Here is a 14836-nt window from a genome sequence, read left to right as displayed (position 1 = left end):
AAGTTGTGGATACGGACCATGTGAAGGGGGGAAAGATCTGCCTTCAGCTGTATTGGTACAGCTTGCACCAAAAGCACTAAAAGCTGGGTGTGCACAGCTGAAGACAGAATGAGTCTAGGAGTTGTCCTAAAGGCAAGAAAGGCAAATTTAATTAATTCCAACAAAACTTTCTTAAGTTCATTAACAAGCAAAGCTCAGAGACTAAAGGTTTCTCAAAACAGCAGTGTCCTCCTGCAGCCAAACGTAACCGTGCATTCCCAGCAGAGAAAGAAGCTGACTCTGCTGAGGCTGAGGCTGTTGCATGCACAGTCTCAGGTTTCTTTGCCTCTTTTTATTGCTATGTCACTGGACTTATGTCTAAGGGACATTTAAAGGGGATGTAAAACCCTGATGCACACCAGAGAAAAGAAAAAGAGTGTTGAAAGCAAAAGAGATGGTTACAGCTTGCAGTGACAAAATGGCATTGTTGGCGAAATCATGGCAAAATTTAAACAACAGGAATTCATCTTTACAGAGATCTTGAGCGATGCAGTGAGTTTATTTCAATGGCCTCTCATGAGCACAGCAGGAAAGCCTCTTGGCTAGCAGCTTCAGTGCTTGCGAATAGACTAGGATGATCAGGCCTTTCCAAAACTACCTGATTGCGAGTGTTAAGACACAGACATGATCAGTCATGAGGTTAGGAAAAGCTCTTTTCCAATTCTGCCATATCTCACCAAATAAAGAATTTTATTACAAAAGAATGACAAGTGTGGAACAGTTTCTGTCTTAATTCAGTAAATTCTCTGTTGCTGCTGTGAAAACCCCAGGTAGGTATTTCTTTGCCTCATTGTGCAGGTGAGCCTCTACAGAGGAGAAAAAGTGAAAGATAATTATATTTCATGATGACTTTTGACTTCTAATGTCCTTCTTCAGTACTCCTTCTTCTGTTTCACTTGTCTTTTCCTCCTTATATTCTTCACTGGAAAGGAAACAAAAATTCTGGATGTTCAGGCAGAATATGTCATAATAGTTGCTAAAAAAGTTCTTTATTTTATTTTATTTTTGTATCTCTGGAAATGACAGGAGATCCTGCGATAGACTTCAGAAGTCTCTTTTTGCTATTTTTTAGAAGATAATAATCTCCTTGAAATGTTTTATTATCTAGGAAAATATATTTCAGTGAAAAATAAAGAAAAAAATTGGAGTAACGTATCTTAACCAGCCCAACCTTAGAGTGATGCCCAAGCACTAACAATGTCTGAATGCAAACTTGTCCTGTAAGTCCAATACTGATTTATTCCAGCCAGCTGTAACCAAAGCCTTTTGCAACAACTCAAAAATTGACACTGATTTTTAAAAAGATTAATAACCTATGCAACATTTATTTTTGGAAGCACCTCGTCATCCCACACCCCATCCTTTTTCTCCTTCTCCCCCAACCTTTTCTTCCTGGCAGAAAGCAGCTGCAATTAGTTAGAGTAATAATTTCTTGTAGGCATCAATTAAAATCAGGATAACATGAATTGTGCTTTGCATGCTTGCATGGTAGTTGCTCTAATTGATAATTAAGCTGCAGACAATGGCACCTCAGGGATTAAAACTGGAATAAGTATCACCTGTGGGTCTAGTGTTTTTTTTTTTAGTTTAAAGAACATCATAGGAAGATCTTGGAAACTTTCACAAGGGAATTAAATCTATAAGACAGATAGCACTTTTAGCAACAATAAGTTCCCCTCTTTCCTGCAAAATTAGCAAAAGAAGATCAGTTCTCTCTCATCTTCCATTTCTACTGACCTCTAGTCTGACTCCAGGCTCCAGCTTTGGAGAAACACTAACAGAAATACTTGTTTTTTTCTGTTGGAATAAGGCTGACTCAATTTTTCTGTGCTGAGCTGACAGGAAGTCAGCCCAAAGCCTTTTAGGATGCTTCAATATGAGGACTTTTCTTCCTAATGTGAGTAAAGTTGCAAAGAAGGAAAGAAAGGAGAGAGGAAAAAAAAGGATGTTAGCTTATTGTGTTTTGCAGTGTGGTGTTTGTTTATTGGTTGTTTTGTTTCCTTTTCTCGTTAAGGTAAGATATAAAGAATCAGAAAAGTGAAATTTTTTGATTAGTCATTCACCATCATGTCTCAGAAATATCTGAATACTTAGACCAAGATTTTAAAATGTGCTAAATAACTTTTGGGCACAATCATTTTGGGATTACCAGTTCCCAGTTCATCCAGTTAGTAGACGCTCACTGAAGACAAAAGTTCTAGTTAGTGTGCCTTAAGCAAGCCATATTGAAAAAAATAGAAATTAATCATTCCTCTTAAGACTCCTGGATGAACTTAAGACATCTCTTGCCAAAAACACTGATTAGTTGTTTTGTTCTTTTAGACAGAACTTTCTATGAAACACTCTTACTTTAATTGTAGTTGTCAGCTTGATCGTGCATCTGAAAAAGTTGTCATCCTGCTTTCCCACTCACACCCAAACAGTTGTTGGATACAAACATCAAAAATTATATGCACATAATTTAATTTAGTTTGCTAAAGCCATGTATTTCAACTCTTAAGAAGCTTATGGATCTCTTGGTAATATTCAAGTCATAAGACCCAACGCATCCAGTGAATTGAATTAGCTAAGAAATGTTGCAAAATGGGCTACAGAAAGAAATGTCAGAATATGAGCCTTTGAATTTGCATGGAACCAACTCCTTAACAGAGCCATGGATAATGTCAATGCCTTTCAGGTGAGAAATTGAAATTTATGGTAATTAAGTTATAACAATTACTTTTCCCCCAAAATAATAAGATTAGCCCTAATTTCTTAACTGGATTATAATCCTTGTCAGGAGAGTTAGGTCTACCTAAAACTGTAATTTCATCAACTATCATTGTGTAGGGTCAATAACTCAGTAAAGGTAAAAAATCTTTTTTAGAAACTCTGTGACTTCTTAGATGACTATAGCTGCACCAGGCTTACAGCAAGCTATTTGAACAAAATGTGATCATGTTGTATGAAGTTGCAAAAATAAGGGAGGCAAAATGGCTTTTCTACAAATGACTGAGACTCCAATTGATTATATTTTGTTAGTGCTTGTGAGATGACAAGCCTATCACTCATATTTTACTAACAAGAGTTGTACACAGAATTTGCTTGAAGAAAGATTTCCAGAAAAATCTTAAAAGCACGTTCATTCAAGACTGCGCATCAGCTGATCATTTCATTTAAACTCAGTAGTTACAGTGCAAAAGCACTGTTTTATCTATAAATATCTTTTGGGAATAATAAGAGGGAGAACATTAGTTTAATCCTGATTCCTATCTTAAACATCAGATCTGACAGACAGTGAAGGCGTTATAATCCTTAGGAAAAAATGCCTCAATAAAATGTAAGGAGGAGTTGAAAAGCAAGAAGAGCATTTCACTAATCAGTAAATAACCAGACATTAGACACGTTCATTTTCTGGTGTTTCAACAAATTTCTAGCAAAATTTGGAAAACAATCCTTTTGAGGATATGGGATGTGAAGTTTAGTTTAAAAAAGCTATAAGGAAAATATCTTCCTCCCTCTCCTTGTAATATAAATAATTTAGTCCAGATTCTTTTTTACTTTGCTTGTTCTCTTTTTCATGTTCCTCCTTTGCATCCCTACAAAACAAGTGATGCTGGTGTTTTGTGTTACTGATGCTAAACTGTTTCTTATGCAATCAGTACTATTTGGCAATGTCAAATACCAAATCAACTTTTTGTGAGAAATTCAAACCCATACAACATAGCCGAAACAAAATATTTTCATTTCTAAATGTTTCCAAGGGACAGGATAGTACATGTGTCACCCTGGTCAGCCTACATCTTCTGTGATGTGGTATTCTTCTGCCTTCAACAGAATGGGTGCCTTTTTTCAGTTTCTGTCCAAGGAGTGTTAGGAGAATTGGCAATAGTGGGGATGGAAAATAACTGAACAGCATGCATGAAAAGCTTTTCTAAAAAGAAATATTTTGACCTAAAGGAGTTGATCAAAATCAACAACAAAATAAAAATTCTAAAATATAATTTTAATAAGGGAAAAAAAAAAGGCTACTTCTGTGGGTTTTTTTTGGTTTTTTGGTTTTTTTTAAAAGCTTCTGGTACTGGAGTGCTGCTCTTTGCAATGCCATGGGTTCACAATTGTTCCAGAGCCTCCTAGGCCTCATTTTTGTTACATTTACATGCTGATTAGTTCACACTGTCCATTCACCAGGCTAAGAGGCTGAAGCTGGTGCTGTCTGCACTGGTGACTCCTGGTCACCTGTGGCTTCTGCCAGTTGTATTCATGTTGCACTTCCACAGAGCTAAAGTTCAACCAAACTGCTATCCTACACATCTTTGCATTCATTTCTGACTTGTCTTTGTAAAACTCACAGCTTCCCTGAATTGTTTGTACCACCTACTTCATGGCCCTCCAACATGCTGTATCCAAGTTCTTCTAATCTCAACCCAACAGACCATACGATGAATGTACTGCATAAACTTACTGGCAGCTCCTGATAAAATGCAGAATGGGTGCAACCACGGCAAGGCGACTAGCTCAGGGCCACCCAGTTCCTTTGCAACAGGGCCAGGTATACCAGGAGGTGAAAGAAAAGGCCCTGTTGCAAAGGAACTGGGAGGCCCTGAGCTAGTTCCCTTGCCATGGTTTTACCTATGCCAGTAAGGGTCCTTACTCAGTTCTGGTCCCACAAAGATGCCATAGGTTTTCCGTATACTTTTGCTTATATCTCAGGGGGCCTGGCCCACTCCTGAATACTCCTGAAGGAACAATAGTTCTGGAGGAAACCTTGCAGTATTGAGACTGAAACATCTGCACGGTTGGGACAACTGGAGTAGTGGTTTAGCACAGTTTGTCAGAGACTCTTTTTCACAGTACAGAGCCAGCCCACTATCTTTGGGTACCAAATGTCCCAGACAGTAGCTGTTATCCTCCTGAATCTGTCTGCCTGCCTCTCACGAGCTAATGGGTGGCCAGCGTAGAGAGGGGAAGTATTGGTCAAGCATCATCATGACAGAGGTAAACGGTACCATCAGGCACAAGCTGCATCCATTGTGGTAACATCAGTAGCATCACTAGAGGAATCTCCCCAACTATCCAATGATAAGAATGATATTTTTCTACTAATATTTTGCCTGAGTGAAGGAATTTATGAGTATTTTAATTCTAAGTGCTGCTACTTCATCACAAAGTTTAATGAACAATAATGGACATTAATATAAGCTATGCTGGAGGTGTTGAGGCTGGCCAAGTCACAAGGCGTAGCGGTCTGCTCTAAGCAATGTTGACATTCCCTTCCCTCTCTCAGATAGGAAAACTGACTGTGCCAGGAGACCAAGAGTTCACAAAATCAGAAGCCCCTTCTTGCTCCGAGTTATGTATCCTACCTGGAAAACACAGGCTCACACTCTCCAGCTGGGCTTTTCATGAAAAAAATTAAAATAATCACTTGCACAGCAGTGTCCCAGAGGCCATATGCATTGTCACAGTCTGCTGCATGTTACAGAACATTTGCTAGCCCAGCAGGAGCCATGCCATCAAAACTGGTGAACAAGGCACTTCAGGCCAACTTTGTCCAACCCAGTACTGTCCCAGACAGCAGTCCTAGCTCCCAAGAGGGAAGGATAGTCAGTGATATGCTTATGCCTGCTTCATAAAAAGCCAATGGAAACTTTATTTTCTCTGTTACTCACTTCCCTCTTGCTTCTTTTTACATATATGATTCCCTTGTTGTTGACCTTTCATTTAAATGTTTCTCTCACCTGACTGCTGACCGCAATCTGACAAAGATGATATCGAGGGGATGAATGGCTAGGCACCCTAGAAAAGCCTTATGAGATGAAAGATTGGCAGTCTGACAGGTGAAATATGTTTATTTCCTCAGAAGCATTACCAAATAGGATCTACAACAAGAAAACATGCTAAAGGGAAGTGAAAACACTTGCAAACACGTCACCTGCCAGTGTTGAAAGCTGATAAGAGAAAGACGGTATTAACATAGACTGATAGTAAGACAGTATTAGTATTGGCTAACACATTTCCTTAAAAGTTTAGGAAGCAAAGTGAATTACACAGTCTGGATCAACATGGGCCAGCTTAGCTCAGAATTATAGAAAGTAAGCACAGAGTTCAGGAAGGAGGACTTTGTTTCTTTGGGATTCACTAACGTGAAGCTAAGTGAGGATTACCATCCTACACTAAGGTCATCACTCCTCTCTTTTGCCAGGGAACTGGAAAGCAACAAGGGCATAACCTCCTCATCAGTGCTAGAAGATGAATTCTGTGAGTGTTAATGATACTCCTAACACCATCCGAGGTCTAATGACTAGAAACCCGCACTGGAGCTGTCTCTCCAGCTCCTTTCCCTGTGCTGCCTGGTCCAGAGCTGCTGGTAACTCTCGGTCTTTTGCTTCTTATGGAGTCATCTCACACTTCTGGTAGGCCAAGGCACTCATTTTAGTTAGAAAATCTATAGTTTTCAATTGTTCTTAGAAGTATCATTCACAAACCATCAAAACAAGAGCAGCAGGCATCTGGGTCCGTCTGTGAGGTCATCTTGGGGCTTAAAGACTCACCCTCAGCATCATCTGGGGAGGGGCAAAAAGTCAAAATTGTGTCTGGAAACAGACTATAGCGCAATGCATGGCAGGATACTGCGCTGGTTGCATCTGCCCGTCCACTAGCTGAGGTTCTCAAGCTACAGCCAACACCATAGGTATGTCCAGGTTTCCCTGTCCAGAAGACAGAAAGATGCCTTGATCCCAACTTAGCACAGGCCAGAAGCAAACATGGGCTGCATGAATGACCATGGGGAGCCTGGACTGGAGTGGAGTCTTGGTCTTGACCATTTCAATGGTAAAAACAACCTTTGGGATATTATTTAGACCTGTCATAAACCAGATGACCACCTTTAGTGGTGCCCAGCCCAGCTGTGATGAATTAGCTATCTTCCCAGCTGACTTTTATAGGCCAGGTCTCTGTTGATGGGTCAGAGCTGGCAGGGATGAAGTATTGGTTTGGTCTCAGTGTGAGAGCACTTATGATGGGTATTGGCTTGGATGAGTGATGAGAAGGGCAAGGAAAGACATAAAACTTCAGATTCTGACAATGTATCTGGACTGCAAGAGTGTGTTGTGCCTTGAATGAACAAAAAGGCACACTGGAGACACCAGGGTATGAGGACCCTGTGGCTCTGGTGCAGAGCTGCTGGTGTGCTGGAGAAACAGGCTGGTGCACCTCTGTCCCTTCCTGTAGTGGGTTGTGGGGTGACTTGTGCCGATCGGGAAACCTGCAGCTGCCAAGCGCAGCTGTATTCCTCTTTGCGCTGCGTTTCTTTCAGCCTGCCAGTTTGGGCTGCAGGGTTTCCGCTTATGGGATTTTTTTACTTTTTTTTTTTTTTCCTTCTAGCCACAGAGAATTTAATCAGTTAAAAGAACTTGGTGGAATGACAAAGATTGATTAACAGTGAGGTGGAATGGGATTTTTATTTCTGCCTCCATAAACACCTGAGTGACAGTCAGCTGTGTAGGACCATGGTCCTATCAATAACAGTTTGTATGAGATGGGCTTGAACTAAAATATTTTTTATCTAAACATATAAATTTTTGGGAGACCAATAACTAAGGGATATTATATAAAGGAATCAAATACTGTACTATTTGTGTCAAGGAACAGCTGAAATAAACACGTAATGTTTCAGAGAGAGGTCATGGATACTCTATGACAGGATTTGGGGGTATTCTAAAGGATAATTCCTCTGGAATTAAGGTGAATATGTGAGATTTTGACTGAGATATTTAAGAAGACTAAAGAAGGCATATTTCAAATCTGATTGCTCTTTTTCTCATGTATCACTTTGTAATAGAGGCTCAAGAGGTATGTGATGAAATTACAGTGGCTGCTCTTAAAACCAGAACAAGGAAATAGTGCTCTGGGTTTTGGGGGGATCTCTGCCTCCTGGAATCAATTTTCAAACGCTTGAATGCAACCGCTTAGCTATTCTTATTATCAGAGAACAATAAACTGAGTCCTCACTGGGCTCCAAATCCTGAATTTCAGTCAAAGGCTTAGGTAATATGTATTTTGCTGTGTATTTTGCTATCCTAGGTAGGTCCTCTAGAGGGTAATGGGATATGTTACCTTTCATTACCATGCGTGAAGGGCCAGATGTAGGGATGAAGAGAGCCACAAGAGACCATACAGATGAGTACCTGGTGTTTAATCACTTTTCTAGAAACCTTTGTTAACCTTTTCAGCCAACACGGCAGATCAAGGATGAACTCCTTGGGGGACTTTCTCGTTCCACTTCTGCCAGCAGAGCCTGTTGTTCATGATGCTCCGTGGTACTCGCAGTCCCTGGGAGAAGCAAGGGCCTATTTACTATGAAACTGCCACCGCGACTAGGGCTAAAGGAAAAGTTAATGAGTCAAGTCCGTAACAGCAGGTGGGAGCTGGTCCACAAATTGCCCATGTGCTGGATGAACAAAGGAAGGACAAAATATATGTGCATGTATTCATGTAGGTACTTGCACCAGAAGAAAGAAAGGAAAAAAAGAAAGAAAAAGAAAACTGTCCTGAGAGGTTCCCATTTTGAAACCAGAAGCATGTCTTAACCCTTCTAGTCTGGTCACAAGAAATAATAAATAAATTTATTAAAAAAATCAGTGCAGGTTCTCCTCTGAGCTCTGAACTTCCCCCAAACAATCTTCTACGTAAAAAAAACTACAGTATTTCTTATTTGCCTTTCTTTTTTCCTTAATGCTTTCCAGACATACCTTGTGATTGTCACATAGACAAATAAGCATCCAGCATTTTTCTTCTGTCAAACTTCTCCATTAAATGGACAGTTAACCAGCTCCTGCAGCAGGGTTCATTTCTGGCCACGGGGCTGCTCGGTGGGCCCTGACAGATATGGCATTGCAACCCCTCTGTGTCAGTTTGGGATGCTCTGGCCTCGCAAACGAGATGGCTCTGAACGGAAACTCTGCTAGTGCTATCAGAGGCTGGAATAAGCACTAACACGAGAGGCTGGAAGTGCTTCAGGGTATGAAGAACAGGCAGAAGCTGGCAGGAAACTCAGGAAGGGTGAGAGAACTATAATGGAGAGGAAGGACTAGCGCGGGAGGAAAACAAAAGATTGGGTGGAGAAAGGGAAAAGAATGAAAAGGAGAAAGGAATCCTACCTCAGGGTAGGGAGACTGAAAAACAAGGGAAAGAAACCCACAGAAAATGTAGCAATATTTGCTAAGCTCTCTTTTAATGTTGTCATAAGAGGATCGTCTTCTGGCCATTCCATCCAGGAGCTGCTAATTGATACAGTAAGAGGGAAGTCAGGCACCTGATTTACTTGAAGAAAAGCATTTTGGTATTTCTTGGAAATTAGTTTCTTGCTTTTAATGTTAATATCTGTTTAGCACTGAGGGACCTGTTCTACAAATGTTTCCTTTTCTTCCTTTACCTCTTGTTGTAACACAACTGAAAGTGATTACCTGAAAATGAACGGAGACACACCAGGGAGAGGAAATCTTGTACACATATTCATTCCATGATAGATATATATGGAAACAAATTACCAAGAGAAATTACCACTTCCATTCAAGTTTTTATACATAGCAGTTTCTAAACATCTTGGCTATAAAAGCAAGCTTAAATATTGCACTAGCAAAGTCATACAGAACAACTTTAACAATCTATTAAAAAAAAAGCAAAAAAACAAACAAAAAAGCCCAGTGTATTAGTGTTTGCTGAACCCGCACAGAGGACAAGAAGAGTTCAGACTATCCAACCAGTGAAAGAAAGGATGAACACTAGAGTAACAGAAGGAAAATAAATCCTTCTTTGGACTGCCTGTGCAGATGGCAAAGATTTCAATGAAAATAGTTGCATCTGGCTTTTGAGACTGTGTCCAAATCTTGTGACCATTTTCTTGCTAAAGCTTGCTAAAATCAATGGAATTCCCTAAATGAAAGGACATTTTGGACTGCAGATAGAGTCTGCTTTGTTTACATTGTAGTACTAGAGAAAAGTCTAAGGCACACTGGAGTGATTAATTAGCCTTTGGGCTTAGTTATCCTATTTTTATAGCTAGAAAAATTAAGACAATTATTTTAAACTCAAAGTCCCACAGGAAAATCAGACATGTTCAGAGAATAGTTCCTCATTCCCATTGGCCTCCAATCCTGTGTTTTTAACCATAAGACCATCAAGCATAGTCATAACTCTGTATAACTGGACTTGCAGCAGTCCAAGTTTACTCCAGTTGAACAGTATATCCCTGGGTATCTTGAAGAGAAAAAGGTTTTCAAAGAAAGACTGAAATCATTCCCTCTGTGGTTCTAGTAATTCTTCCAGGTTTTATTTCAGCTGCTGCTTTGTTTTTCTGTGCAGGGAAAACCACAAGATTTGATTTTGGCTGTTGTCTTTCTGGAGTCCGAAGAATTCACCCGGGTAAAAAGAGCAATGCTCCCTGTAAGCAATTTATGGAAAAAAAATAGCCCAGGAAGAGCTATAGCCACATAGCACTCTAAGTGCAACAGTCCAGCTGCATATCATTTAGCTGAAGCACCGCACAGTTATACTGAATAACAGAAGTGTGCGTCTTCATTATGCACAGATGAATTTGAGGGGTAAAATGATTTACAGTAATTCATGAATCTGCTATTGATACATTTAAGACTCTCTTCATTTTTAATGCGCTCAGAATGCTTATTTCCTGTGGCGTAGTAAAGCTGTAGTAACGGCAAGAGCCTGCTGGCCTCTGCACACCTGCTCATAAGGACTGAACTTAGCTTGTTTTATGACTTTAGCTTCGGAAGCACCTAAGAGAGTGTGCTAGGAAGTGCTATCTCACAGGAATAGGAGCATAACAGAGGAACTAGAACCTGAAGTGTTCATTTCGTGAATCCTAAGTTTTTATGTTGACTGGAATTTCTGGGTGTACTGTTTCTGCTCTTCTGGTTGTATTGTTTTTAACATGTTATTACCTGGCAGACATATATGAAGCAAAATTACTTATTGAAATACTAACTTTAAGCTTTTACATTTGACAAAGTCTGGCTTCTCTCCACCTTGTATTATCCTAGGTGCATCGATATGTATTAGATGTTTAATTGTAAAGTGCTTTGAGGGAAATTCTATGGAGAAAATGGATATGAGGTGATGCATTTTCCTTGAGACCAGTCTCTATCCAAGGGGATTGTATTACTATTAAGAGTGATGCAGAAGATGGTACATAAATACGAAATATTTGGGCTAGGGGCACTTGCTATGGAATAATAACTTCTACAAGGAATGCTATTGACTTCTCAGATTCCAGTAAATATAAACAGTTAAGTTCCTGTCTCATCTTATATGATGGTTTCCAGGAGACATAGGTGGAGTCTGGTAAAGCAATACAAAAATTTATCAATATGTTTCATTTTAGAATCTTTGTTAGTGCCTCTTGGTTGTGTGTTTACGTTATTATCAATTTCTTGGTAAAACACCAGCTTCAGAACAAAGATAGCATTTATATACCACTTAGGAAGAAAATAGTTGTGTTTTCTTTGGTTTAATGTATCTTTTTCAAAACACCTGTTTTAAAAAAAAATGTTGTTTTGAGTACTGACAGCTAGAACTGAACTAACACTTTTAGCAAACTTCTTGGATTCTTAGGTAGTTTAGGGGACTGTTAAGGAGTTCAAGATGAATGAACTAAACACTTTCTCTCACCAAAAGCGAATGAAAATGACAAATTTCATTTTCTAAAGGAAAAGTTTTAATTTTATTTAAAATGAGTTCCATCTTTCACTTTCAAAAAAGTCATCGTATATCTAAAATGGTTTAACATAAGAGAAAAATTAGTGCATAAAACTAAAGAAAAATATTTATTTTTTAGCAAGAAAGACCATTTTAAAAAGCAGGTGGTTAGGCTGAACTTTTTTATTATATAAAAACATATTGGTAACTCCACTGTTTGCAACTGTAGCAATTCCCTAGCAGAAGAACAAAGAAAGGAAAGCGGATGGAACAGAGAGAGAGAGAGATTAAAAAAAAAAGAGAGAGAGAAAAAAAATTGTGATTTTAAGCATTTAATGGGATTTATTTTAATTTGCTGGCCATCATGCAGAAGGTTTATGTCTGATGATGATTTTTGGGGGGTTTTAAGTTATTTAATCTAAAAAAAGCCCCTCTTCCATTCTTTTTCTGCAACTATTTCTCATGAAATTTTCCTATACAAAATTATACTGAAGGTCAAGATCTAGATATTATAGATAAGGCTAGAGGAATTATTCATGTCATTTAGTTAACTAACTGATGTTGACATTTTCCATAGAATAACTTATTTGTTAATCAGTGCCTTCCTATTCACAGCGGACATCCAGCTGTGTGTAAAAGACCTCATAGAAGCTTTACGTGTCACTTCCACCTCAGTTAAAATACATTTTGAGGACTCAGATGGGACTTGCCTGATGAATAGACCATGTTCTGGCCTGCTGCACAGGGTGAATTTCATCCTTTCTCACCAGCTAAAGAGAAAGGAACCTTAAATAAAGCACATATTGACATTGTAAGGCACCATTAAGGTCCATAATGTACCACAGTGATGAACCATGACTAAAGTCCTCCCAGGGTTGTAATAATTCATTACTGAAATAGCTTCCTTCTAATGACTAAGGCTGACTGTGTCAAAGAGTTCAGACTCCTAACCCCAAGGCTGGTTATGTAACATTAAATATATCTCACATTCTGTTCATTTACCTGCAGTATCAAAGTCAGGAATCTTGCTGCCATCAAGATCTGCACAGGTATCTTTTAAAGGTCTCCCTCTCAGAGACGGGTGAAGTCATGGTCAAGCAAGCCTGGGCTTTAACTCCTAGAAGCTGATGGGTAGTTATGGATAATACTGAGAAATACTTTCCCATTTACCAAACAGAATATTACATTCCTGGACTATTCAGCCAGTTGTCCCACTTTAACTGTTTTCTTTGAATTTGTTTTTTTTTTTTTTTTTTTTTGTGTGTATGCATATATGTATATCTCAGAATAGATGAACTCTGCTGGTTTCCTGAAAACTTTTCTGAGCGCTCAGTAGTAGAGTATCTCCCAGCTACATCCCAGCTACCAGGAGACAGAGTCATGCTTCCTTAATGTATCTGAGACTCCCTGAGGGTGAATATTTGAAGCTCTGCCAGCAAGCAGCATCAGGAGAAACGGAGGGTTCAGCATCCCTCGAACGCCATGACCGGGTATTCCTTGAAGCTGAGGCAGGTGGGAGTTAGTCCCAATGAACAAAGAAGAAAATGGAAAATGGATGTTTCCTACTCTGGGTCAGCACTCTAAGCACTGCATGGCTAGAGAAAAGCCCTTCATATAGCACTCAAGCTCCTCTTTTAAATGTAAAGTGACAGCTAGCACCTGACGAATATCTCAGGTCTTTCAGTGTGTTTTTGACACACACTGAAAATACCCTGTTTTAGAAACACTCTGAACCTTTCCAGGATATCTCACTTGGAAGAATCAGAACCACCCTTACCAGTCTTGGTCCTAGCCCCAGATATGCCCTTCCCAGCCTTCAAATAACCTTTCTGACCTCCTTACACTCATTGGCAGAAGTAAACTGCATGTTGACCATTAGGCATATACAGCAAATACAAAACTCCCTGACTACCACAATTTGCCTTCCAGACAAACCAGAAAACAACTATCAAAGGTCTAAAACTCATATTTAAACTTCTCAGAATGGAATAATCTTCATGTAGAGAGTCAAATGGCCACGTGGAAACCTCTGGATGAAACCAGATAACCCTTTCTCCATCAGGTTATGGCAATCACAAGGCCCACTCACTGCTGTTCCCTATTTTCTTGAAATAGAGTTTAAACAAGACTTGAACTGACCAAAGGTATTCAGTCCTTTATGAGCTTCATTTAATTTGGAATAAGATTGATTTATCTTAATTAATAAGTAAAGAGAAGTAATTCATTCGGATTTCCAGAACGCCTTTGACAAGATTCATTACAAGACATTTTAAAACAGATAAGGAGGTAGGGCACAGGGGTGCAGAAAAGAAAGGGAAAAAATAGGATTAAATAGTGATTTTTTTTCAGTACAGAAGGGAGCTAACAATGAACTTTCCTGAGTTTTGTGGCTTAATGTATTCGGTAATTATCATCACAGGTGATGAATGATGAGCTAGAAAAAGGTGAAGGTTGTCGGAAGGTAGAAGCAGAAGAAAACAAATTCTGGGGAATATCTGACAAGTATAGTGGGCAACTTTTGTTATGCTAAAACTATTTCTGAATTATTTCAGAACTGCAGTGTCAAATGTAGAACAAATCTGTCTGGAAAGAAATGACTGAAAAGCTAGATTGCCAAACAATTGCTAACTGCTCTTTCCAATAAATCAATAGTTGGAGCATACTATAAGGGGAGAAGATACTCTAATTATTTTATTTACCTTTGAGAATCTACAATAACACGAATACATCAGGCTACATCATAAAGGTTTATCTCAGAGAAAAGGTGAACTGTGGAAAGCCTAAGGGTAGCACTTCTGTTGACTCCAGCCCATCTTACACCAGAAAACTTGTCCTGGAGCAGGCAGCGAAAAATACATGCTCTGATGTCTGTCTTTCAGCTCCCAGAGTATAAGCAGATTTAAATTCAAACACTATGAACTTTAAGAGAAAAGTAGGAAATCATCCACAGGAGAATTTAAGTGTGCACTAAAAATTGCGTCAGACTGCCTTGTAACCAGATTGTAGAACCACCTCAGTCTGCAGGCATGAAGGTCCCTTCTCCACGTCGCAGATGGGCGCTCAGTCCATGGGGCTGCTGGGGAGTGATGAGGCTGTCATCTCT

The sequence above is a fragment of the Apteryx mantelli genome, chromosome 2 (assembly GCF_036417845.1).
Source record: "Apteryx mantelli isolate bAptMan1 chromosome 2, bAptMan1.hap1, whole genome shotgun sequence".
Lineage (NCBI taxonomy): Eukaryota > Metazoa > Chordata > Aves > Apterygiformes > Apterygidae > Apteryx > Apteryx mantelli.
Note: the sequence above shows the minus strand (reverse complement) of the source record.